We start from the raw sequence: 27,549 nt of genomic DNA on the forward strand, positions 1-27,549 counted from the left end.
GAGACACTGTGGAGCGCAAGCAAGCCTGCGCTTCTCAGTGTCTGCGGGATGACAGGCTGGATGGCAGCGTTCTGCTGCGGTCCAGCCTGTCATCTCGATGTAGCAGAGCTGAAGCTGTCATGGGAACCATGGAAAGGTAAGGATGATGTTGCTTTATTATTTTTCTTTTATTTCAGGAGATCGTTGGCTTCAGCTGGAATGGGCGTGATGGTAAGTATGGTTTAATTTAGAACAATAAAGAATTGTGTGTTTATTTCAATTAAAGGACTTTTTTCTGGGTGTTGTGTTTTTTTTAAATACTTTACTAGAAATTCATGGTGGTCATGTCTAATATTGGCGTGACCCCATGAATTTCGGGCTTAGGGCCAGCTGATAATGCCAAGCTGGCCCTAACCCCTTTATTACCCAGTGAGCCACCGCATCAGGGCCCTGGATGAGTTGGGTACAGCGCCAGAAGATGGCGCTTCTATGAACGCGCCATTTTCCGGGGTGGCTGCGGACTGCAATTTGTAGCGGGGGGGGGGCCCAGAAAGCTTGGGCCTCCCTGCGCTGCAGATTCCAGCCCCCAGCTGCCTAGTTGTACCTGGCTGGACACAAAAATAGGGCGAAGCCCCACGTACTTTTTTTTTAATTATTTCATGAAATTCATGAAATAATTAAGAAAAAAAGGCCTTCCCTATATTGTTGTGTCCGGCCAGGTACAAATAGGCAGCTGGTGGTTGGGGGCAGCCCGTTCCTGCCTGCTGTACCTGGCTGGACACAAATATAGTGCGAAGCCCCACGTCAATTTTTTTTAAATTATTTCATGAATTTCCTGAAATAATTTAAAAAAATTGAAGTGGGGCTTCGCACTATATTTGTGTCCAGCCAGGTACAGCAGGCAGGAACGGGCTGCCCCCATCCACCAGCTGCCTATTTGTACCTGGCCGGACACAACAATATAGGGAAGCCCTTTTTTTCTTAATTATTTCATGAATTTCATGAAATAATTAAAAAAAAAGTACGTGGGGCTTCGCCCTATTTTTGTGTCCAGCCAGGTACAACTAGGCAGCTGGGGGCTGGAATCTGCAGCGCAGGGAGGCCCAAGCTTTCTGGGCCCCCCCCCCGCTACAAATTGCAGTCCGCAGCCACCCCGGAAAATGGCGCGTTCATAGAAGCGCCATCTTCTGGCGCTGTACCCAACTCATCCAGGGCCCTGGTGCGGTGGCTCACTGGGTAATAAAGGGGTTAGGGCCAGCTTGGTATTATCAGCTGGCCCCAAGCCCAAAATTCATGGGGTCACGCCAGTATTAGACATGACCGCCATGAATTTCTAGTAAAGTATTTAAAAAAAACACAACACCCAGAATAAAGTCCTTTAATTGAAATAAAGACACAATTCTTTATTGTTCTAAATTAAACCATACTTACCATCACACCCATTCCAGCTGAAGCCAACGATCTCCTGCAATAAAAGAAAAATAATAAACCAACCTCATCCTTACCTTTCCATAGTTCCCACGACAGCTTCAGCTCTGCTACATCGAGATGACTGGCTGGACCGCAGCAGAACGCTGCCATCCAGTCTGTCATCCCGCAGACACTGAGAAGCGCAGGCATGCTTGCGCTCCTCACTGTCTCGCTGTGACGGCATCCAGATGAGCCGAGGTCATGTCCAATGAACTCGGCTCACCTCATGCACGTCACTGACAGCGTGGGAAAATTCTCACGCTGAAGTGCTGAGTGCAGGAGAATTCTCCCACGCTGTCAGTGATGTGCATGAGGTGAGCTCTTGTCCAATGAACTCAGCTCACCTCCTGCACGTCACTGACAGCGTGGGAAAATTCTCCTGCAATCAGCGCTTCAGCGTGAGAATTTTCCCACGCTGTCAGTGACGTGCATGAGGTGAGCCGAGTTCATTGGACATGAACTCGGCTCATCTGGATGTCGTCACAGAGAGACGCTGAGCAGCGCAAGCAAGCCTGCGCTTCTCAGTGTCTGCGGGATGACAGGCTGGATGGCAGCGTTCTGCTGCGGTCCAGCCTGTCATCTCGATGTAGCAGAGCTGAAGCTGTCGTGGGAACCATGGAAAGGTAAGGATGAGGTTGCTTTATTATTTTTCTTTTATTGCAGGAGATCGTTGGCTTCAACTGGAATGGGCGTGATGGTAAGTATGGTTTAATTTAGAACAATAAAGGATTGTGTCTTTATTTCAATTAAAGGACTTTATTCTGGGTGTTTGTGTTTTTTTTAACTTTGACTATGGGGTTAGTAATGGGGGTGTCTTATAGACGCCTCTCCATTACTAACCTGGGCTTGATGTCAGCTGGCATTATAAGCTGACATCAACCCCAACCCTATTACCCCCTGCCACCGCACCAGGGCAGCGTGGAAGAGCGAGGCTAAGTGCCAGAATTGGCGCATCCTATGAATGCGCCATTTCTGGGGCGGCTGACGGCTGGTGTTTCTAGCCTGGGAGGGGGCCAATATTCATGGCTCCCTTCCTGGGCTATTAATATCAGCCCCCAGCTGTCTGCCTAGCCTTTGCTAGCTATTAAATTAGGGGGGACCCCACGTCATTTTTTTGGGGGGGTCCCCCATTTTAATAGCTAGTAAAGGCTATGTAGTCAGCTGGGGGCTGATATTAGTAGCCTGGGAAGCTCCGTGGGTATTACCCCCTTCCCAGGCTTCAAACATCTGCCCCAGCCGTCTGCTTAACCTCCGCTAGAGCCTAAAATTAAGGGGAACCCTACGCCAATTTTTTTAATAATAAATCCTTTATTTTAATACTAAATGACAAGTACAGTAACCAACACTATCACTGTACTTCATAAATATGTGACTGACATGTTTCTATCTATCTAATCTATGTGTGATGCTCTATCTTTCTGTTCTAAATTGTCGGGTACCGCTGCTGAATTGCCGGCCGGCTTTTTTAAAGAGACAGTGCATGAAAACACTATTATTTTTTTAAATAAATCCTTTACACTAAATGACAAGTACAGTAAGCAACAATGTCACTGTACTTATTATATATGTGACTGACATGTTTCTATCTATCTAATCTATGTGTGAAGCTCTATTCTTTCTGTTATAAATTGTCGGGTACAGATGCTGAATTGCCGGCCGGCTTTTTTAAAGAGACGGTGCATGAAAACAGTAATATTTTTTTTAATAAATCCTTTACACTAAATGACAAGTGCAGTAACCAACACTGTCACTGTGCTTCTTATATGTGTGACTGACATGTTTCTATCTATCTAATCTATGTGTGATGCTCTATTCCTTCTTGTCTAAATTGTCGGGTACCGGTGTATGCCGCTGCTGAATTTGCCGGCCGGCTTTTTTAAAGAGAGTGTCTTCTGAGCAGTTTGTCAGCTTTTGGACACCTTTGCAGGTGTTTTCTATGTGTTTCTATGTGTTTTTGTTTGCCTGCCATTGGTTTTAACGGTGTTCGACGGTGTTCTAAGGTGTTCGACGAACAGTTCGACGAACAGTTCATCGAACATCCCGGTGTTCGACGAACCGAACCGAACCCGAACACTACGGGGGTGGCTCAACACTAGTGGTTAGCACTGAAGCCTTGCAGTGCTGGGGTCCTGGGTTCAAATCCCACCAAGGACAAATTCTGCAAAGATTTTGTATGCTCTGCCCGTGTTTGCGTGGGTTTCCCCCTCAGTAAAAAAGCAGTCATACGGTGTCCGGGAACCTTCACATAGACTTTTCTTAGGCAGGGTTGGACGGGCCCACCAGAGAATCCTCGGGTGGGCCCTGGCTACTCCATCAGGAGAGTTCATGATAGTGCAAACTTTACAGCTGCTATGGGGCTCTTGAGCGGGGGGAGAAAGGTGAGCCCTCAGAATCAAATCCTCTGGTGGGCCCATGTATTTCAGTCTGACACTGCTTCTCAGTGAAAGTTGTATTTCACCACAGCCATGTTCTTTAGCTCAGTGAAAGGACTGGCATAGAGGGAAACCGGATCTACTCCGGCTTTCATTTCTCCGCCACCAGGTTCTGCCCATTGTCACACACGACCATGCCTGGCTGTATGTTCAGTGGTGAGCGCAACAGATCAGGGTCCTTTCAACAACTCTGCAGTGGTGGGCGGTTTGTCACCTAAACATTAAGCATATTATCTTCAGCACAGCATGTTGCCGCTTGGCCAAGGCAGTGCTGCAGTGCTTCCAGCTTGTGACTGATGTGGTCATTTCGGAGATGGAGGCCGAACAGGAGGAGGAGGTGGAGCAGGAACTGAACAATGTGATTAAATTGAGTTTACATTGGCAAGTCTGGTTTTTATACCAAAAAGACCCTACTCTGTTTTTATTTATTTTTTATTTTTTTTACATCTCTTCAAATGTGTATTGGAGTATGTCCTAATTTTTGGCAGCCCTTGAAATTGCTGCATATGCAATAACAGTATAGGAGACACACTCCTTAATAATGGGAAGGACAATTCAAATAGACTCTTTATTCTAGAATATTACCTGTCTTACCTTAAATTCTTTTACGGGTGAGGTATCGCAGTATGGATAGCTTATTACATTGATCCAGCCAGGTATTATTACCTTATACTATGTGCTGCTGGTGCTGCCCCAAAAAATGTAAAATCTATTTTATTCCCTATCGATAGCGCTGTTAGATGCAGTTACAATAGGGTCAGGTGCTGCTAGGTGATATAATCACCAACTACAGATGAGTCTTCATTCTGGTCGTCTGAATGTCTTCCACAGTCCATAACTTTATTTATTTCATTTCTTTGGCCTTATATACAAGTCATTACCCTGGAAAGAATGTTTCTTAACATTTTTTCCATCTTAGCTTTATTTTTGGATGTTTTTTTTATCAGTCCGTAAAAGTGGTGTAATACTCTGACAACACTGTTCACAGATATGTTATTTGTCAGCGGCCAACTGTCAATAGGTTTGAACCCACAACTGCAATACTTTAAATGGAGTGTAATATTTGACACGCTCACAAAAATTGCTGGATTACTAGGGCAGCCATATGGGATAACGTGTGATGGTCATGGTTTCAGGCAGTCGCCTAACAGGATGGTATTTGTCAGCGACCAAGTGTCAATTGATTCAACAAAACACAGGTGGCTGACTTTAAATGGAGTGGAATATTTGGCACGCTCCACAAAATTTCTGTATTATTATGGCAGTCATATGGATCACATTCATCTGATCATTGAAAAAAGTTCCTCTGCTTCCACAATACTGTAATATGAATAAAACTAAAAAAATCGGGCTGTATTCTGCGAACAAGCAAATGGAGCTGTAAAATGGTGTACACTGACACACTGCTACAAACTATAAAAGGAGGACAATATTTTCCACATTCACTACAAATGGCTAGATTTTTTTCGTCGAACATTTCCAAATCCCAAAGGAGTCAATGTGAGGACCAAAAAAATGCATATACAACACCTAGAAACGGGACCAAAAGCTGCCAAAACACATCAAATTAGGTGTAGACACCAGGGAAGTGCAATCAATTGACCCAGAGTACAAGTACTATAATTACTATTACTGTGACAGCGACATTTATTCAGTTGCGCTTTACATGTCAAAAGGGGTCACCGACTGGTACAACAGAAGAGAGGACCCTACCTACGAGGGCGTACTGTCACGAACGTGGTTTGTGGAACCACTGTGCCACGGACCCCGGAGAGCCTGGAGGGGCATGACTAAGTGAGCATCGGACTGTTCATTAGAGCCTCTAATAGTGAGGTTAGACTTGGCTCACGATGAACGCCAGGTGCCACTCCAAGACAGAACAACGGACGCGCAGCAGCTGGACCAGTAGGACAGACTAGATGATGCAGCAGGCAGAGTCTGTATCAGAGTGGAGCAGGCAGAGTCTGTGTCAGAGTGCAGCAGGCAGAGTCTGTATCAGAGTGCAGCAGGCAGAGTCTGTATCAGAGTGCAGCAGGCAGAGTTTGTATCAGGAGTGCAGCAGGCAGAGTCTGTATCAGGAGTGCAGCAGGCAGAGTCTGTATCAGGAGTGTAGCAGGCAGAGTCTGTATCAGGATTGCAGCAGGCAGAGTTGGTATCAGAGTGCAGCAGGCAGAGTCTGTATCAGGAGTGCAGCAGGCAAAGTCTGTATCAGGAGTGCAGCAGGCAGAGTCTGTATAAGAGTGCAGCAGGCAGAGTCTGTATCACGACTGCAGCAGGCAGAGTCTGTATCAGGAGTACAGCAGGCAGAGTCTGTATCAGAGTGCAGCAGGCAGATTCTGTATCACGACTGCAGCAGGCAGAGTCTGTATCAGGAGTGCAGCAGGCAGGGTCTGTATCAGAGTGCAGCAGGCAGATTCTGTATAAGGAGTGCAGCAGGCAGAGTCTGTATCAGAGTGCAGCAGGCAGATTCTGTATCAGAAGTGCAGCAGGCAGAGTCTGTATCAGAGTGCAGCAGGCAGAGTCTGTATCAGGAGGGCAGCAGGCAGAGTCTGTATCAGGAGTGGAGCAGGCAAAGTTTGCATCAGAGTGCAGCAGGCAGAGTCTGTATCAGAGTGCAGCAGGCAGAGTCTGTATCAGAGTGCAGCATGCAGAGTCTGTATCAGGACTGCAGCAGGCAGAGTCTGTATCAGAGTGCAGCAGGCAGAGTCTGTATCAGAGTGCAGCATGCAGAGTCTGTATCAGGACTGCAGCAGGCAGAGTCTGTATCAGGAGTGCAGCAGTCAGTCTGTATCAGGAGTGCAGCAGGCAGAATCTGTATCAGAGTGCAGCAGGCAGAATCTGTATCAGAGTGCAGCAGGCAGAGTTTGTATCAGAGTGCAGCAGGCAGAGTTTGTATCAGAGTGCAGCAGGCAGAGTATGCATCAGGAGTGCAGCAGTCAGAGTCTGTATAAGGAGTGCATCAGGCAGAGTCTGTATCAGAGTGCAGCAGGCAGAGTCTGTATCAGAAGTGCAGCAGGCAACATCGGTATCAGGAGTGCAGCAGGCACAGTCTGTATCAGGAGTGCAGCATTCAGTCTGTATCAGGAGTGCAGCAGGCAGAATCTGTATCAGAGTGCAGCAGGCAGAATCTGTATCAGAGTGCAGCAAGCAGAGTCTTTATCAGGAGTGCAGCAGGCGGAGTCTGTATCAGAGTGCAGCAGGCGGAGTTTGTATCAGAGTGCAGCAGGCAGAGTATGTATCAAGAGAGCAGCAGTCAGAGTCTGTATAAGGAGTGCAGCAGACAAAGTCTGTATCAGAGTGCAGCAGGCAGAGTCTGTATCAGAGTGCAGCAGGCAGAGTCTGTATCAGAAGTGCAGCAGGCAACGTCTGTATCAGGAGTGCAGCATGCAGAGTATGTATCAGAGGGCAGCAGGTGGTCTGTGTCAGAGTTCAGCAGGTGGAGTCTGTATCACGAGTGCAGCAGGCAGAGTCTGTATAAGGAGTGCAGCAGGCAGAATCTGTATCAGGAGTGCAGCAGGCAGAGTCTGTATCAGAATGCAGCAGGCAGAGTCTGTATAAGAGTGCAGCAGGCAGAGTCTGTATCAGAGTGCAGCAGGCAGAGTCTGTATCAGGAGGGCAGCAGGCAGAGTCTGTATCAGGAGGGCAGCAGGCAGAGTCTGTATCAGAGTGCAGCAGGCAGAGTCTGTATCAGAGTGCAGCAGGCAGAGTCTGTATCAGGAGTGCAGCAGGCAGAGTCTGTATCAGAGTGCAGCAGGCAGAGTCTGTATCAGGGTGCAGCAGGCAGAGTCTTTATCAGAGTGCAGCAGGCAGAGTCTGTATCAGGAGTGCAGCAGGCAGAGTCTTTATCAGAGTGCAGCAGGCAGAGTCTGTATCAGAAGTGCAGCAGGCAGAGTCTGTATCAGCAATGCAGCAGGCAGAGTCTGTATCAGAGTGCAGCAAGGACTCGTATGCAACCTTACACAATTTAGACTCCAGAACAGGGGGCGCCGATCACAGCTGGTTACACGTCCACGCCATGGTTAAGTGCCATCCATAGTTTGAGAACCTCATGATTGGGTACTAAGTGTGTACCATATATTCCCCTTATGTGCACTTGCCCTATGGGACATCTGGTCTCTCAACATATGTAGGATACACCCACATACATGAAATATTAATTGTTGGGACATAATTTATCAATTATTTATACATATTACCGTGTTGGCACCGTTGATGTATTGTACCTTTTTGTGATCTTCACTGATTGTTTACCTCATACCCATTGATTGGACTTACTGTTTTTAACAATTTTTCAAAGTATATATTTTTATCTCACTTTAAAACAATTAGTAGTGTCTTGGGGCTGACTATTATGCAATATAGGTTGATAATGATATGTGATATAGTGTACCCCACTCCATACATAGCATTATGAAAATTAAGTACACCCATAGCATTGGTTCTATGTCTATAGAACAGAAAGGTTCTACTACAGCCAACCCAATAGATGGAGACCCAATCAGGATTCCCCACATTTAAAAAAATTAGTGGCAGACACCAGCAAAGTGGCATCAATTTCACTACTGTACAAATAGTGTAAATAAGACCCACACCTCTTCCAGTACAGCCAACCCAGGAGATGGAGACCTAACCAGGAGTGTTCACATTGCCCTAAATGAGGGCCTAACACCATCGAAGTGGCATCAATGTCATCAGACTACAAGTAGTTTAACACAGTCCCAAACCTGTCCCACTGCAGCCAATCCAATGGATGGAGACACAATCAGAATTCTGCACATTTCCCAAAATTAGGGCCTAAAACCTGCAGCAGCAGCAAGAGATCAATGCTGCACACTCAAAACGACAACATTGTCTACTCTGTACAGTCTGCAATTGGGGTGCAAAAATCCTTGGAGATCCATGACTTGTTCATCTTGATGAAAGGTAGGCGGTCTACACTTTCAGGGGACAGCCGGGTGCGCTTATCTGTCAAGACACTACCAGCAGTGCTGAAAACACATACAGAGAGAACATTGGCTGCCAGGCATGATAAAACCTCCAAGGCGTGAGAGGCGAGCTCAGGCCATTCATCCATTTTTGAAGACTAAAATGTAAAAGGGTTCAAACCCTCCCTGATGGTATTGATATTGAACTCTAGATACTCCTGCACCATCCTCTCCAGTCGTTCACCACATGTCAGACTTGTACTCTGTTGTGCTGGTGCAGGAGCTGGTGCAAAAAATGTGTGAAAGTACTCGCAGAAATTGCTTCTGCGTCTTACTCTGCTGCTGCTAATGTTTTGGCGTTGACGAACTGACGGAGGTTGAAAGACTACAGCTGCAATGCACTCTGTGTGCCTCACTGTTATCTTGGAGGAAACCTCTATTAAGGTTGCTTAAAAGCTTGTTTCGATACTCCAACATAAGCAGGTCCCTTTCCAGGGCGGGAAGCATCTGGCAAAATTGACTCTTATAATGTGGATCTAACAGATTGGCAACCCAGTAGTCAGTGACGTGCCCCCTGGGCCGTGTGTGTGGGGGAATACCCGGAGCCGGGCCTCCGTGTGATGCTGGGGGTTGTAGTCTCCGTGGCGGTGACCCGGTCCGTGCCCAGGGCGGTCAAACCAAATAGCCAGTCTCTATGTTGAATGTCCGACTACGCCACCCGTGGATTGCGGTCAGAATGAACCGCTGCTGCAGGGCAGACCGCTGAGGCTGGTGTTGTGGGTGCAGCAGAGGGTAGTGTAACTCCCCACAGAAGGAGTATAGCCTCAGGGCAGCGAGTGTGGATGTTGGGGGTGATGGTGCGTGGGAGCAGCAGTAACGACACAGAGTCCTGTAACGCAGTCCAGGGTCTTTACTCACAGTTCTTTATCCAAGTTACTTCAGCTGGTCATAACGTCCCGCGTCACACTGTGCTCACCAGGTGAGGAGCTCGGCCAACTCCCAGATAACTTTGGAGCGCTTCACAGGACCCCCTTTGTGTGTCCTTTCTCTGGCCGTTCATACCCCACCAGTGACCACGCTTCTGTCTGGCTGTCTCGGGCCTTGGCGGGCAAACGTTGGCCTCCGTTTCCCTGACCCTATGTGGTGCCTTCCTAACGGTTATGGCAAGGGGCTGCGCCACATAAAATGTCACAGCTTCCGGTTTCTAGCTGAGGGTAGTTCCCCGCATCCACTAGTTTCGGGGACCGGTCTCCCCCTTTGGCCTGACCCCTCCACGCAGGTAGATTCGGGCGTGCGGTGGCGACTCGCCGTCCACACCCCTGGGGTCCCTTTGTTCCTTGTTCCTGGAGCCTCCTCTGCTCCTCTTCCTTCCTTCTCCTTCCTCCAGGCTCCGGCCTCAGTTCCTAGGCCCGCCTCTGGAGCAGAGCTCATACAGAGCCCCTGCTTCCTGTCCTCTCCTCTCTCTCTGACTGGAACCGATTTCAACTCTAAGATGGTGCCCGCCTTTTATACCTTTCTAACTGTGCACCCAGGAACTGCTTCCTCCCTGCTCCTGCACTACAGGGTCCCCCCTTCCTCGGTGTTCCCTCCCCCCACTCCAGCCAGGGACAGGGACTGTCGTGCCCATCTCAGGGGCATATCGGTCGCCCTGCCCCCCGGAAATGTGGTGTAATGCATGCAGTTGCCGGGGTCCTGATCCACACTCCATCCTTACCTGAAAGTGAGATATCACACCTCTGGGTGAGGTGCAATCCCTCTGCAGCAACCGAGCCCTCGGGGTGCTACATTCCCCCCTGGTAAATCACAGCACGTCCGCGGGCTGGAACAGAGCAAAAACAATTTGATTTACAAGACATGCAGAATTAAAGGTTTTTTTTGTATGTTAGAAAACGGCCGACAACATACAATTCCCTTTATGGGAAACACTTTCTCTTTTTCAACATTTTTAGCTACTTTTCTTTACCAAACATTATAATGCATTTTTAATATCACCGAAACTCTTTTATCAGTCATCATATAAAACATTTTCAATATTATGCAACTCTTCTTCTAGCAGCATATAAAACAATTCTGTATATAAAACTTTTTCAGGTAAACTCTGATTCACTGGCCGCAGTGCAACTTGCGACCAGGTGTCCATTTCTCAATAAGGTGCAAACTGGCAAAACTTTTAAACATGAGGGACCCGTTCGTAAACCCTCCACGTAGGCCCTGGGCGTGGCTGCAGGGCATTGGTGATCCGGTAGTTGGACCACGTCTTCTGCCTCGCCAAACGGGTTTTTGTTCTGACTTCGGTTGTTGTAGTACCTTATAAAACCAGTAGGGGGCACTTTAAGAAGTGCAATTATTTACAATGTTGACCGCTCCCAGTCCTCGGTCGGATAAAACAGAAGGGATTTGCTGCTCCCAGTCCTCAGCCGGCTATTTCTGACCCATTTCTGGGTAACTTTTAGCAAAAACAAAACAGGCAACAGTCAGGTAACAGTAGCCAACTTTTTCTCTTGACCCTGACGGGTAACTATATACAGTGTACGCTGCCGCTCCTTAGTAGCGGTGTCCTCCTTGCGCACGCTCCTCCTCATACTCTTCAGACCCGTCCGGGTCCTCTGAATAGCCGGGTTCAGGGTAGTGTTGCTCCTCTTCTACCCTCTGAACATTAAGGGCGTACCACCCCCGCAGACCTCTGTGTCTGGTGTAGATGACGTGGTCACCAGGGTACAGGTCTGGGGCGCGAGCTCCCGGGATAAGCAGTTCTGGCAGGGGAACCAGGGATGGTGCAGAGCCAGCTGCGTCCGGGACAGGGACATCACTTCTACCTGCTCCCGCGACTGCTCCAGCTCGGCCTATCACCTCCCGATCCATGAGAAGCTTCGCCGGGGCTTGGGCGCCGCCGATCACTTGCAGCGCCGCCCCCGGTGTACACGGCATGGAGAACGGAATTACCGTGGCAGCGGCTGCGCCTGCGGCTGAAGTTCCCTCCATCTTGGGCGTCTTCCTCCCCCTTGGTGAACAGCGGCCTACCTTCTCTTCTTTCTTCTCCGTAGGCCGCAGTTCCGCTGGCGGTAGTCTGCGTTGAGGACCTGGCGTCGCGTGCTGCTGACATCAGCGCTCACTGGGCTCCTTCCAGGACCTTGCGCAGTGTCAGTGCGTGGGGCGGGGCTTCAGATCTCGCGCGCTTTCGGCGTCCACGCCCCTCTTCTTCCCGCGCGGTGTCCCGAAGATGGCGCCCAATTGCGGGAAAATGGCTGCGGATGGCGGGAAACTTCACCACGGTAAGTATCACAGTCTTTCTTCAGGCACGCAGTACCCGGTGGTTGCGGGCACGAAATCCTGCCGACTACACCATAATTGACGCGTCCCCTGGGCCGTGTGTGTGGGGGCATACACAGAGCCAGGCCTCCGTGTGATGCTGGGGGTTGTAGTCTCCGTGGCGGCGACCCGGTCCGTGCCCAGGGCGGTCAAACCAAATGGCCAGTCTCTATGTTGAATGTCCGACTATGCCACCCGTGGATTGCGGTCAGAGTGAACCGCCGCTGCAGGGCAGACCGCTGAGGCTGGTGTTGTGGGTGCAGCAGAGGGTAGTATAACTCTCCACGGGAGGAGTATAGCCTCAGGGCAGCGAGTGTGGATGTTGGGGGTGATGGTGCGCAGGAGCAGCAGTAACGACACAGAGTACTGTAATGCAGTCCAGGGTCTTTACTCACAGTTCTTTATCCAAGTTACTTCAGCTGGTCATAACGTCCCGCGTCGCACTGTGCTCACCAGGTGAGGAGCTCGGCCAACTCCCAGATAACTTTGGAGCGCTTCACAGGACCCCCTTTGTGTGTCCTTTCTCTGGCCGTTCATACCCCACCAGTGACCACGCTTCTGTCTGGCTGCCTCGGGCCTTGACGGGCAAACGTTGGCCTCCGTTTCCCTGACCCTATGTGGTGCCTTCCTAACGGGTATGGCAAGGGGCTGCGCCACATAAAATGTCACAGCCTCCGGTTTCTAGCTGAGGGTAGTTCCCCGCCTCCACTAGTTTTGGGGATCGGTCTCCCCCTTTTGGCCTGACCCCTCCACGCAGGTAGATTCGGGCGTGCGGTGGCGACTCGCCGGTCCACACCCCTGGGGTCCCTTCGTTCCTTGTTCCTGGAGCCTCCTCCGCTCCTCTTCCTTCCTTCTCCTTCCTCCAGGCTCTGGCCTCAGTTCCTAGGCCCGCCTCTGGAGCAGAGCTCATACAGAGCCCCTGCTCCCTGTCCTCTCCTCTTTCTCTGACTGGAACCGAACTTAACTCTAAGATGGTGCCCGCCTTTTATACCTTTCTAACTGTGCACCAAGGAACTGCTTCCTCCCTGCTCCTGCACTACAGGGTCCCCCCTTCCTCGGTGTTCCCTCTCCCACTCCAGCCAGGGACAGGGACTGTCGTGCCCATCTCAGGGGCATATCGGTCGCCCTGCCCCCCGGAAATGTGGTGTAATGCATGCAGTTGCCGGGGTCCTGATTCACACTCCATCCTTACCTGAGAGTGAGATATCACACCTCTGGGTGAGGTGCAATACCTCTGTAGCAACCGAGCCCTCGGGGTGCTACATCAGCATTATTTCGAATCCTAACTATACGGGGATCATGTTGCAGATATTGCATCAAGAAGGCACTCATATGTCAGGCTCTTCCAGGAGGTCCAAAGCCAGGCGATATTGTGGGCTGAATAACATTGATGCTTCTTTCCTCCATGCCCTCCTGCCAACCATGTTCAAATGAGAGGGGATGATTATCCTCTTCATCCTGCTTGCCCATCACCTCTTCCTCCTCCATTAGTTCCTCGGCTCTTGCACTTTCACTAACAGTTTTCATGGTATCACCAAGCCCCCTGGATCGCTGTAATCCACCGTCACTTGGCATCCCCCTGTGTGACAACAGTCTGGAAATTTGAGACATTGGTATCATTTCCTCATCCTCCTCTTCTTCTGGGGCCACCACCTCCTGCTGCAGGTTATTCAAAGTTTGCTCCAGCACGTATATGACCGGAATAGTGATGCTGATGATGGCATCGTCAGCGCTAACCAGTTTAGTAGCCATTTCAAAACCGTGCAGAAGGGTGCAGAGGTCTTTAATCTGTTCCCAATCCGCAAAGGTGATATGCCCCAAGTTCGTACTGCGTTCCCCCAAGCTATACATCATGACTTACTGTGTCAGAGCTCGTTGCTGCTGGCACAGTCGCTGCAACATGTGCAGAGTGGAATTCCACTGCGTCGGCACATCGCAGATCAACCTGTTAACTGGCACGGACAAAGACCTCTGTATTGATGCAAGTCAATGACATGAGGGGTACTAACGGCGGAAGTGAGCACACAGCTTCCGTACTTTGTGAAGCAGCTCATCCAGGCCAGGATAGTGGCGGAGAAATCCCTGTACCACCAGGTTGAGGACGTGAGCCATGCAAGGTACGTGTGTGAGCTTGCCTTGGCCTAGGGCCGCTAACAGGTTCACACCGTTATCGCACATGGCCTTCTCTAAGTTCAGCGGAGACAACCATTGCTCAAACTGAGCCTGGAGAGCGGCCCACAACTCTTCACCTGTATGAATGCGATCTCCGAGGCATATTAATTTGAAGACTGCCTGATTACAGTGAGCCCTGACTGCGCAGTACGGAGGTGGTGTGTATTCACTCCGCACCCTTGGAACGCATGTCTCATTAAGGCAGAGGTTGAATGCGCAGGTGGAGGCCCTAGAGGAGGTGGAGGACGCAGAAGCAGCGGAGGAAGTGGGAAATACAGAGGTTTCTTCTGCAAGCCTTGGGGATTCCAAGATTTGTGAAGCAACCCCTTCTCCGCCTGCCCCCACAGCCACCAGAGTCACCCAGTGCCCAGTCAGCGAGATGTAACGCCCTTGGCCATGCTTACTCGTCCAGGTGTCTGTGGTGAAATGCACCCTGGCACACATAGATTTAGACAAGGAATGGGTGATGTCTGCGACATGCTGGTGTAGCGCAGTCACAGCTTTCTAAGAGAAGCAATGGCGACTGGGCAACTGGTACTGGGGGACTGTGATGGCCATTAGTTTTCGGAAACCGTCTGTATATACTAGGTGGAAAGGCAGCATTTCCATGGCCAACAGATTGGAGATGGTGGAGTTCAACCTCTTAGCTTTGTCATGTGTAGTATGAAACAATCTTTTACGTGACCACAACTGTGGGACCGAGGGCTGGCTAAGGTGCTGAGAGAGGGCAGAGTATGGTGAACCAGAAAAACTGGTGGAGCGTGAGCGAGGTGCAGATGTTACGTTGTATTGAGTAACATGCGGTGTGCTCGGTGAAAAAAACACAGCAGGCGTGTCCGCTTCCGTTACAGCTGACGGGCTGTCACTCAGCCTGACTGGAGCCGGTAAAGAACCAGATGTTCTGTGATGGGAGAGCGGCTTGACAATTCTTGGCATGGTAACAGAGGAGGAGGAAGAAGCAGCGGATGTGTTTGATGGGACAGCTGATGGTTTTTGAGGTGCGCTGGTCCGCATTTCAGCGTGGTAAGATTCCCAGCGTAAAGAATGTTGTTTGAGCATGTGAACATTCATGCATGTAGTAGTCAAATTATTGCAGTTTTTCCCTCTACTGAGTTTTTCATCACAAAGTTTGCAGATAACCTGAGTTGGCTCATCCTTTGCAGTGACAGAAAAGGCCCATGCTAGGCAACCCTTGCTGCCCCTGCAAGCTGCATATTCGTGACCACTGCTGGCCACAGCCACGGTTGTGGCAAAGGATGCAGTGTTCCCCGTGCTTGCATCACTCCGTGTCTGTGCCGTAGGGCGAAATGTAACCTCTTTGTCTTCCTCCTCCACCTCCTCAGATGACCTAATCGGCTGCGTGACTCTGGGTTCACACCAAGTAGGATCTTCAACCGTGTCATCATCCAATGTGTTATCCCATTCCTCGCCCTCAGAGTGACCCCTCTCCTCTTGTTGCCCTGACAGCACAGTACAGTCCGCATGAGCTTCAGGTTTCTGAGTCTCATCGGGATCACCTCCCTCCCCTGCGGTTAATGTCTTGTGACTAGGGTTAGGAACCTGCTCGGACCTACAGTACAGACCAAAAGTTTGGACACACCTTCTCATTTAAAGATTTTTCTGTATTTTCATGACTATGAAAATTGTACATTCACACTGAAGGCATCAAAACTATGAATTGACACATGTGGAATTATATACTTAACAAAAAAGTGTGAAACAACTGAAAATATGTCTTACATTCTAGGTTCTTCAAAGTAGCCACCTTTTGCTTTGATGACTGCTTTGCACACTCTTGGCATTCTCTTGATGAGCTTCAAGAGGTAGTCACCGTAAATGGTCTTCCAACAATCTTGAAGGAGTTCCCAGAGATGCTTAGCACTTGTTGGCCCTTTTGCCTTCACTCTGCGGTCCAGCTCACCCCAAACCATCTCGATTGGGTTCAGGTCTGGTGACTGTGGAGGCCAGGTCATCTGGCGTAGCACCCCATCACTCTCCTTCTTGGTCAAATAGCCCTTACACAGCCTGGAGGTGTGTTTGGGGTCATTGTCCTGTTGAAAAATAAATGATGGTCCAACTAAACGCAAACCGGATGGAATAGAATGTCGCTGCAAGACGCTGTGGTAGCCATGCTGGTTCAGTATGCCTTCAATTTTGAATAAATCCCCAACAGTGTCACCAGCAAAGCACCCCCACACCATCACACCTCCTCCTCTATGCTTCACGGTGGGAACCAGGCATGTAGAGTCCATCCATTCACCTTTTCTGTGTCGCACAAAGACACGGTGGTTGGAACCAAAGATCTCAAATTTGGACTCATCAGACCAAAGCACAGATTTCCACTGGTCTAATGTCCATTCCTTGTGTTCTTTAGCCCAAACAAGTCTCTTCTGCTTGTTGCCTGTCCTTAGCAGTGGTTTCCTAGCAGCTATTTTACCATGAAGGCCTGCTGCACAAAGTCTCCTCTTAACAGTTGTTGAAGAGATGTGTCTGCTGCTAGAACTCTGTGTGGCATTGACCTGGTCTCTAATCTGAGCTGCTGTTAACCTGCGATTTCTGAGGCAGGTGACTCGGATAAACTTATCCTCAGAAGCAGAGGTGATTCTTGGTTTTCCTTTCCTGGGGCAGTCCTCATGTGAGCCAGTTTCTTTAAAGCGCTTGATGGTTTTTGCAACTGCACTTGGGGACACTTTCAAAGTTTTCCCAATTTTTCGGACTGACTGGCCTTCATTTCTTAAAGTAATGATGGCCACTCGTTTTTCTTTACTTAGCTGCTTTTTTCTTGCCATAATACAAATTCTAACAGTCTATTTAGTAGGACTATCAGCTGTGTATACACCAGACTTCTGCACAACACAACTGATGGTCCCAACCCCATTTATAAGGCAAGAAATCCCACTTATTAAACCTGACAGGCCACACCTGTGAAGTGAAAACCATTTCCGGTGACTACCTCTTGAAGCTCATCAAGAGAATGCCAAGAGTGTGCAAAGCAGTCATCAAAGCAAAAGGTGGCTACTTTGAAGAACCTAGAATATAAGACATATTTTCAGTTGTTTCACACTTTTTTGTTAAGCATATAATTCCACATGTGTTAATTCATAGTTTTGATGCCTTCAGTGTGAATGTACAATTTTCATAGTCATGAAAATACAGAAAAATCTTTAAATGAGAAGGTGTGTCCAAACTTTTGGTCTGTACTGTACTTCGTCCTGCCCTGAATCCAAGCTAAAAAAATTTGGGGCATCGGTGCAGATGCTTTCCTCCCCTTGACTCTGTAACTGTTTGGAGTACACTTCTGATGCCCATGGTGTAGAATGGGTGAAGAGTTCTACAGACTCGCCTATCTGTGTTTTGCTACAGTCAGTTGGGCAGTTGGCCAGTTGTGACGGGGGGAAGCATGGGTAATTGGGGTGCCACCTCTATGGACTGTACTGCGTGTGATGTTGAGGTGGAGGAAGAAGAGGAGAGGGCACTGGAAGCAGAGCTTGCCATCCACTGGAGCACCTGCTCTTTCTGAGCCTTATCAACAAGGCGTATCGCTGTGTGGCTGCCAAAGGAAGGGAGTGCAGTAGGCTATCCAGTAACATAGGTTGTCAGTTGTTTTTGGATAGGACCTGTTTGTGTTGGTTCACTAGTGCTTTCACTAACATTACCACGTACCCCATGTACACCTTGAACACCAAGCCTATTCCACCTTCCACCACGCCCTCTCTGTTTCCCACTCATGTTGGTCAGATACAGTGGTAGGAGCACGCAATTAACGAAAGAAAAATCTGTTTTTTTCTTGTGTAATAGCTCAGCACACACCTGAATTTCAGCGACACTAAATGACAAAGTAAGTTATGGCCTGCCGTATAACGTTACTAGCAGACAAAAGAAATTTGTTAGTGTGCATGAGGCCGCTAAAACCTACTGGATATTCTCCAAACAATTTCAAACTGAGATGTTCCCTGCTGTATTACCTTAGGAGCAGAAGAATTTTTTTTTGAATGTGGATGAGGCCAGTATGACATAAAATATATGCTCCAAAATATTTCAAACTCAGATCTAGCCAGCTGTATCACTTTACTCAGAGCAAAAAGTATTTTTTGGTTACTCTGCATAAGCTCTGTGTCCAGCTGACTTTGACCGCCACCGACTTAGTAGCTGGCTTATAGCACTGTATGACTTTTGGCACAGGAAAAATTATTTTTTGGACTGGGCCTACTAAGAGAAGTTTTGTTTTTTTAATATGAAACCAGGACAAGTTCAACGCCACTAAAATAGGATCTGCGTTTTAGCAGACTGGATCAACTTTGCCACAGTAAAAACCTTTAGTGGACTCTGCCTGCCAACCAAAAATATATATAGGTTTGACTGTGTGTACAAGCTGAATTTGACCGCCACTGACGTAGTAGCTGGCTTATAGCACTGTATGACTTTTGGCCCAAGAAAAAATATTTTTTGGACTGGGCCTAGCGAGAGAAAAATTTTTTTTTTTTTTTACTCTGAAACCACCTGAAGTTCAACTCCACTAAAATAGTATCTGACACTAAAAAAAACTTTAGTGCACACAGCTTTCAATATCACAATAGCAACAGAAGAAAAAACAGATTTTGTGCTCTGCAATAAGAAACTCTGCAGACTGTGCAGAGCACAATTTCAACCCCACTAAATGAAAAGGTGCACTGCTCTTGCTTGATCACATTAGTAAGTGCAAAAAAAGATTCAAGGTATACTGAGACATGGAGCTCTATACCAGTGGTGCACAGCACTATTGTATGGGCCCTCTGTTTCTGTCAGAATCTCAGTACTTGCACAAGAACACCAAAAATGTGCTGCACCAGCGGTTGCAGAGGTACACAGGCCAGGAATTATCTACACTATCTGACTACCACACAAGCGCCCATCTATCTAGCTAATATCTGTCATTACACAGGACAACACTGAGCTGCGTCTGTCCCCAGCAGTGACATGGATATAATGGTATAGCGCCCCGAGGTTTCGGTCGCTACAGTGGTATTGCATGTCACCCAGAGGTGCGATATCTCACTTTCAGGTAAGGATGGAGTGTGGCTCAGGACCCTAACACCCACATGCACTACACCACATTTCCGGGGGACAGAGCGACAATGCTCCCAAGAGTGAGCACAACTGTCCCTGATCCCCGGCTGGAGTGGGGGGAGGGAACACCTAGAAAGGGGGAACCCGGTAGTGTGTGGGTGGGGAGAGTAGATCCTGGGAGCACTGGAGTAGGAGCATATAAAAGGGAGGAGCCATCTTAGGAACAGTGTTCAGTCAGAGGGGAGAAGTGACAGAGCAGGGCTCTGTGGAGCTCTGCTCCAGGAGGCGGGCCCAGCCTGTGAGGCCCCAGACTGAGAGGAGAAAGAGCAGAGAGGAGAAGAAGGAGAGCAGGAAAGGCTCCAGGAGTGGAGTGAAGGGACCCCAGGGGTGCGGACCGGCCAGTCGCCACTGTACGCCCGCCGCTACCAGAGTAGGGGGGTCAGGCCAAGAAAGGGAACCGGGAGCAGGTAGGAGCGATGTCCCTGTCCCGGATGCCGCTGGCGCTGCACCGTCCTTGGTTCCCCTGCCAGAACTGCTTATCCCGGGAGCTCGCGCCCCAGACCTGTACCCTGGTGATCACGTCATCTAGACCAGGCACAGAGGTGAGAGGGGCTGGTATGCCCTGAATGTCCACAGGGTGGAGACAAAGAACAGTCCTTCACCCTACAGTGCTGAAGACCCGGCTGGACCAGCCTACAGTGGACAAGAGCATCCCCGGAGGGAGCACCACTACTGAAGTATAGTAGTTGGGGACTGAACTGTAAATAGTTACCCGTCAGGGTAAAAGAAAAAGTTTTTCCAGTTATGCCTGTTTGGGGATTGTTGTCCGTTTCTTTGTTAAAATTACCCGAAAAGGGTCCGTGAGTTATCCGGCTGAGGACTGGGAGCAGCCAATCCTTGTAAATAGTTGCACTTCTTTAAGTGCCCTATATTGGTTTTATAAGAATTTACAACAAACCACCTGAGAACAAAAACCCGTTGGACGTGGCTGAAGGCGAGGTCCAGCATCTGGATCGTCTATGCCCTGCCGCCATCCCAGGGCCTCCGTTGAGGGTTTGGGACGGGTTCCTCAAGTTCGTGTTTGCAAGTTAGCACTTTAAAGAAAATGGACACCTGGTTGCAGACCGTGCTGTAACCTGTTTAAAAATGTTTTATCTGAAAAGGTTTTATATGCATAAGAAATGTTTATATATACGAAGAAAGTTATATAATGTGGAAAAAGAAACGAGTCTCCCATAAAGGGAAAAGAATTCATTGTTGCCACATTTGCCCGCCAAGGCCCGAGGCAGCTGGACAGAAACGTGGTCAATTGTGGGGTACGACAGGCAAGAGAAAGGACACACGAAGGGGGTGAGCGCAGCGTGACGCGGGGATGTCACTATCGGTCACTATCGGCAGAAGTGTCTCGGATCAAACAACTGTGAGTAAAGACCCTGGACTGCACCTCAAAGACTCTGAGTCATTTCTGCTGCGCCCATGCACCACAACCCTCACCATCTACACACGGTGCCCTGAGGCTATACTCCTCCCGTTGGGAGTTATACTACCCTCTACTGCGCACACAACATCAGCCTCAGCGGTCTGCCCCGCAGCGGCGGTTCTCAGTGACCGCAATCCACGGGTCGCGTAGTTGGACATTTAAACATTGAAAACCAAATAAACAGATCCGCCACTGGTTTGACCACCCTGAGCCACGGGACCGGGTCGCCGCCACGGAGACTACAACCTCCAGCATTACACAGAGACCCGGCTCCGGGTATTCCCCGACGGCCCAGGGGACGAGTCATTGGCACTGAGGGAACATGGCCGCTTTTTATATTGAGAGGACATGTGATTTCTGCAGCCAATTTCAGAAGCCCTTATGTCTGGACAGTGTAGATGCTTACTGCACTATGATTGGCTGGCTGCGCTTTCCTCAGTTAAAGTTACCGCCCACAGGAAAAAAAAAAGTGTGCCGCTGATCTGACCTGTTCTAAGCTCTCCACAGCCCCCACCACTCATCATAGACTTGCACTATGCTAAGAAAACTGTTCAAAACGCCGTGGTTGCCCTATATTCGCGGTCCCGCGCAAATTCATCAAACTTTTCTGATTTTAAGAAAATTTGCTCGCCTTTGCGATCACGAATCCAAATGTACCATATTTGTGCTGAATTTGAAACTTTCGAACATTCGCCGAACAAATTTGCTCAACACTATTTACTAACACTATTCTTCACAGTGACCTCGTGTGAATAGCTTGACCGACACACTGCAACAAAACGGAAATGGAAGCCAGAAATGGCTGATTTTGGAATACAGTTATATGTGAGATATGTCTGACAGAGAACCACGGTTTTAAATAGCAGGCCTGTAGTTTACTAATACTATTCTTCACAGAGACCTAGTGTGAATAGCTTGACCGACACACTGCAACGAAATGACAATGGAAGCCAGAAATTGCTGATTTTGGAACACAGTTATATGTGAGATACGTCTGACAGAGAACCACAGTTTTAAATAGCAGGCCTGTAGTTTACTAATACTATTTTTCACAGAGACCTAGTGTGAATAGATTGACTGACACACTGCAACAAAATGGAAAATGAGGCCAATATTTTCCACGTTTAGTTCAAATTTCTGGATTTTTATCGCTGTAATATGGAAAGGATCTGGCTGTATTCTTCAGTGATAACAAGCAAATGGATCAAAAAAATGGTGTACTCTGGATTGCTTTTTAAGCAAATAACCAGGATTAAAATTAAAAAAAATTGCCCTGGCTCCAATACCTGGGGCTATGTCTGCAAATATCTGTATGAACAGCAGCAGCAGGAACGTTCAATGGATCCTCTTGCACTATATGCACTGCAGTCTGCAACATACACTGCCTGCCTGCCTAACTCCTGCTGTCACCACTGAATATATGCAGCTGGATTAGTCCTCAGAAGGACTGTTAGTTCAGTTGGATATATATACAGTATATATGTTGTGGAATACCTATACTAACTATGAACAAGCAAATCTCTTCCTGACTCAGCAGCATCTCTCCCTACTCTGCCTGTTTCGGGGGTAGACTGTGACGAGCATAGAGGCTCCAGGTCTTATATAGACCTGATGATGCTGTGTGGCCAGCCAATCACTGTAATGCCCACTACCAGCATGGCTACGGCATTACAGTGCGTGGAAAGCAATCCCTGCATGTTCATTGGCTCTCTAAAGAGCACCAAACATGCAGGGCGGGGATCAGAGTTCCCGCCCAAGCAACCCAGAAATACTCGCCGAGCTTGTCGAGCACCGTGATGCTAGGGCGAGTACCGAGCAGTGGCGAGCATGTTCGCTCATCACTACTTCTGACCTATTTCTTAACAAACTGTATGTATTGTCTTTCCTCTCCGTGATTCTATATTTGGTCTTGAGGGAATTAATTCTTTCAGTATTGGATATTTTTTATAAGGTACCAATATTTGTTCAGTATTCTACGAATAGTTTGGTTGCCTCTATTAACCCCTTAACGACCGCCGATATGCATTAAAACGGCGGCCATTAAGGGGCCTTATTCCCTAATTGCTGCTTTAAAATACCACTCTAGAAAAAGGCTGTAGCGCCCCTCAGAGTAGGAAATTCTCCAGGGTCTGAGAACATGATCAGGGCCGTTTTTTCCGGTCCATGATCACGTGAATAACAGTGATCTCCAAAAAAAAAAGTGTGCCCTCGGTTACAATGATTTCTCTCTCCTCTGACATGATATACAGCCCACCCAGTACCTCCGCTGTCCCCTGGATCTCCTGATCTGTCCCCCGGATCTCCTGATCTGTCCCCCAGCTTTCCATCATCTTCCTGTAAAGAAAAAAAGGTGGGTACATGCGGAGTGCGCGCACCAAGATCTGCCAGCTGGTACCCGACAACAATAGGGAGATTTCCTATTGGTTCTTTTTGATCATTGCAATAGACCTTATCACAGTGATCACAATAAAAAAAAAGTAAATCCAATCCCCTTTGTCACCCCCTTAGTTAGATTTTTTCCATTCTTTGCCGTTGTGTTAGGGCTAGGGTTAGGTTAGGGTTGTATTAGGGTTAAGGTTATGTTAGGGTTGTCTTGGGGTTGGGGTTAGGGTTGGGGTTAGGGTTGGGTTAGGGTTGTGTTAGGGTTGGGTTAGGGTTGGAATTTTTTCAAAAGTAAACAAAAAGAAAGATTACAATATGATGACTAGTGTTGGGAGCAAGTGCTCGCTACTTGAGTTTGCATCAGGTTCTCAGGTATGCACTGAGTATCATGGGTGCTCGAGTGACATGCTCGAGTCCCTGCCCCACATGTTTTGTGACTGTTATATAGCCAAAAACACCACGCGAGGATTGCCTGAAATACAAAGGCAATCCCCATATGTTTATTTTTGGGTATCTAACAGCTGCGAAACATGGAGGGCGGGGACTCGAGCATCTCACTCGAGGACCCGCAATACTCGGTTCATACCCGAGCACCCGATGCAAACTGAATTTGTGAGCACTTTCACTCAACACTAATAACAACATATTCAAATTATGTTATGATATATGTTTGATATGTTATCAAATTCTGTATCGTACCTCTGGGTTTAAAGTGCTCACTAAACCCCTTAATAAAATCCTTGATGGATGTAGTTTCCAAAATAGGGTAACTAGTGGGGGGTTTCCAAACGCGACATGGCATCTGCTCTCGATTCCGGACAATTTTGTGTTCGAAAAGTAACACGGGCTCCTTTCCTTCTAAGCGCTGCAATGCGCCCAAACAGTGTTTTTCCTCCACAGATGGGGTACTCAAGAGAAATTACACAACAATTTTTGGTGTCCATTTTCTTCTCTTACCCTTGTGAAAATAAAAAATTTGAGGCTAAAAGATCATTTTTGTGGAAAAAGTTTGATTTTTATTTTATGGCTCTACGTTATAAACTTCTGTGAAGCACCTAGGGGCTCAAGGTGCTCACCACACATCTAGATAGGCTCTTTGAGGGATTTGTTTTCCAAAATAGGGTCACTTGTGGGGGGTTTCTACTGTTTAGGAACATCAGGGTCTTTCCAAATGTGAAATGGCGTCCGCTCTAGATTCCAGCCAATTTTGCGTTCAAAAAGTCACATGGTGCTCCTTCCCTTCTGAGCCTGCCGTGTGCCCAAATAATGGTTTTCCCCCAACATATGGGGTATCGGCATGCTCAGGAGAAATTGCACAACAAATTTTGCTGTCCATTTTCTTCTAACCTTGTTAAAAAAGTTAAATGTTCATTTATTCCTTCCACATTGCTTCAACTCATGTGAAGCACGTGAAGGGTTAATAAGCTTTTTGAATGTGATTTTGAGCACCTTGAGGGGTGCAGTTTTTAGCATGGTGTTACATTTGTGTATTTTCTGTCATATAGACCCCTCAAAGTCACTTCAAATGTGATGTGGTCCCTAAAAAAATGGTTTTGTAAATTTTGTTGGAAAATTGAGAAATCGCTGGTCAACTTATAACTAGTGTTGAGCGATACCTTCCGATATCGGGAAATATCGGATCGGATTGGATCGGACCGATACCCAAAAAGTATCGGATATCGCCGATTCCGATACCGGAAACCAATGCAAGTCAATGGGACAGAAATATCGGAATGAAAATAAACCCTTTCTTTCCTTGTAGGTTAATTCTACATGAAGGAAAACAACTAAGAATAATGTAGAATGTATTGGGGGAGGTGCGGGAGACAATAAAAAGGCATAGAGGTTTAGCCCAATCAAATGGAATAGCAGGAATTAATATTTTTTTAAGACGTTCTGAGTTACGGAAATATTGACTATGTTAAGTATTTTTATATTTTGTCAGATATTTATGTTTCACTACTTCCATGCTCTTCACCTTCTTTTTTACTTCTCCCACACTTTCTCCTTCATCATCCTCAGCATCTTTTTCATCCACTTCTTCTTCACCTTCTTCATCTTCTTCTTCTTCACCTTCTTCGTATTATTCTTTTTTTTTTACATTCTTCATATTCTACTTCTTCATCTTCTTCATATTCTTCTTCTTCATCATATTCTTATTTGTGACAGGCATTCCTGTAGTTGTTATCTATAAAAGGTTGGACATTACACCTTTCGTTCTGCCCGTCACAAAAGATTTACAACAGGATTTGTCCGCGTTCAGTTTGGCCTGCAGAAGCAGGTCTTTACCAGGGGCACCACGAGGAGGAATGGACTCACCCCCATACACTGCTTAGTCATCTTCTGCTTATAATTTAGATATTATCTTTTGCTCTGATTTTTAGTCTTATGCTTAATGTTCTTCCGCTTTTTGTTCTGCAGCTTCTTGTATTTCTGCTTCTTGGTTTTCTGTCTCTTGTTCTTCTGTATCTTGGTGCTTGTCTTCTCTTCTTTGTCCTCTTGGTCAACTTCTTCAGGGTCATCTTCTTGGTCTTCTTCGGGGTGGTCTTCAGGGTCATCGTCTTCGGGGTCCTCGTCTTCTTCGGGTTGGTCTTCTGGGTCCTCGTCTTCGGGGTTCTCGTCTTCTTCGGGGTGGTCTTAAGGGTCCTCGTCTTCTTCGGGGTGGTCTTCAGGGTCCTCGTCTTCTTCGGGGTGGTCTTCAGGGTCCTCGTCTTCAGGGTCGTCGTCTTCGGGGTCCTTGTCTTCTTCGGGTTGGTCTTCAGGGTCCTCGTCTTCAGGGTCCTCGTCAGGGAGATCCAGAGTGATTACCAAGACCCATTTCAAAAAGCTTGAACTTGGAAATGTAGCAGAAGGTACAAGAAGGCTGAGGAACTACCGAGGACCAGCTGACGGTACTGGAACCCGGATGGGTAGCAGAAGGTACAAGAGCCAATGGAACTACCGAAGACCAGCTGATGGTACTGGAACTCGGTTACTAAGCAGGAGGTACCTGTGCCAGAAAGCACTACCAAGGACCAGCAGACGTTGGTGGAACTTGGATACCGAGAAGGAGGCACCTAATCCAAAGGCACTGCCGAGAACCAGCTGACGGTACTGGAACCCGGATGGGTAGCAGAAGGTACCCATGTAAAAAAAAGTTTCAAGGCCGCGAGCCGGCCGCAGTTACCAAAACCCACAGTCCTACAGGGGGTGCTTGTCCTATTGGCACTATGGAACCAGCCTTCATTGCCAGATCCCGCAGCCCACATAGGAGTCACCTAAACTGCAGGCACCATAGAGTCAGCTAACCCGACCGCAACACGACAGGACAACGCATTGGAGGCAAAGTGACGTTGACACTACCCGGAAATAGCTGGCGTGCTGGAACCAGGCTGGGCAGGAGGGAGTACCCATGCCAAAGACACTGCCGAGAACCAGCTGACGGTACTGGAAACCGGATGGGTAGTAGAAGGTACAAGAGCAAATGGAACTACCGAGGACCAGCTGACGGTACTGGAACCCGGATGGGTAGCAGAAGGTACAAGAGCCAATGGAACTGCCGAAGACCAGCTGACGGTACTGGAACTCGGTTACTAAGCAGGAGGTACCTGTGCCAGAAAGCACTACCAAGGACCAGCAGACGTTGGTGGAACTTGGATACCGAGAAGGAGGCACCTAATCCAAAGGCACTGCCGAGAACCAGCTGACGGTACTGGAACCCGGATGGGTAGCAGAAGGTACCCATGTAAAAAAAAGTTTCAAGGCCGCGAGCCGGCCGCAGTTACCAAAACCCACAGTCCTACAGGGGGTGCTTGTCCTATTGGCACTATGGAACCAGCCTTCATTGCCAGATCCCGCAGCCCACATAGGAGTCACCTAAACTGCAGGCACCATAGAGTCAGCTAACCCGACCGCAACACGACAGGACAACGCATTGGAGGCAAAGTGACGTTGACACTACCCGGAAATAGCTGGCGTGCTGGAACCAGGCTGGGCAGGAGGGAGTACCCATGCCAAAGACACTGCCGAGAACCAGCTGACGGTACTGGAAACCGGATGGGTAGTAGAAGGTACAAGAGCAAATGGAACTACCGAGGACCAGCTGACGGTACTGGAACCCGGATGGGTAGCAGAAGGTACAAGAGCCAATGGAACTGCCGAAGACCAGCTGACGGTACTGGAACTCGGTTACTAAGCAGGAGGTACCTGTGCCAGAAAGCACTACCAAGGACCAGCAGACGTTGGTGGAACTTGGATACCGAGAAGGAGGCACCTAATCCAAAGGCACTGCCGAGAACCAGCTGACGGTACTGGAACCCGGATGGGTAGCAGAAGGTACCCATGTAAAAAAAAGTTTCAAGGCCGCGAGCCGGCC

This window comes from Phyllobates terribilis, unplaced genomic scaffold, assembly GCF_046119375.1.
Source record: "Phyllobates terribilis strain yellow unplaced genomic scaffold, ASM4611937v1 Scaffold_1__5_contigs__length_1240528914, whole genome shotgun sequence".
NCBI classification, from domain to species: Eukaryota; Metazoa; Chordata; class Amphibia; order Anura; family Dendrobatidae; genus Phyllobates; species Phyllobates terribilis.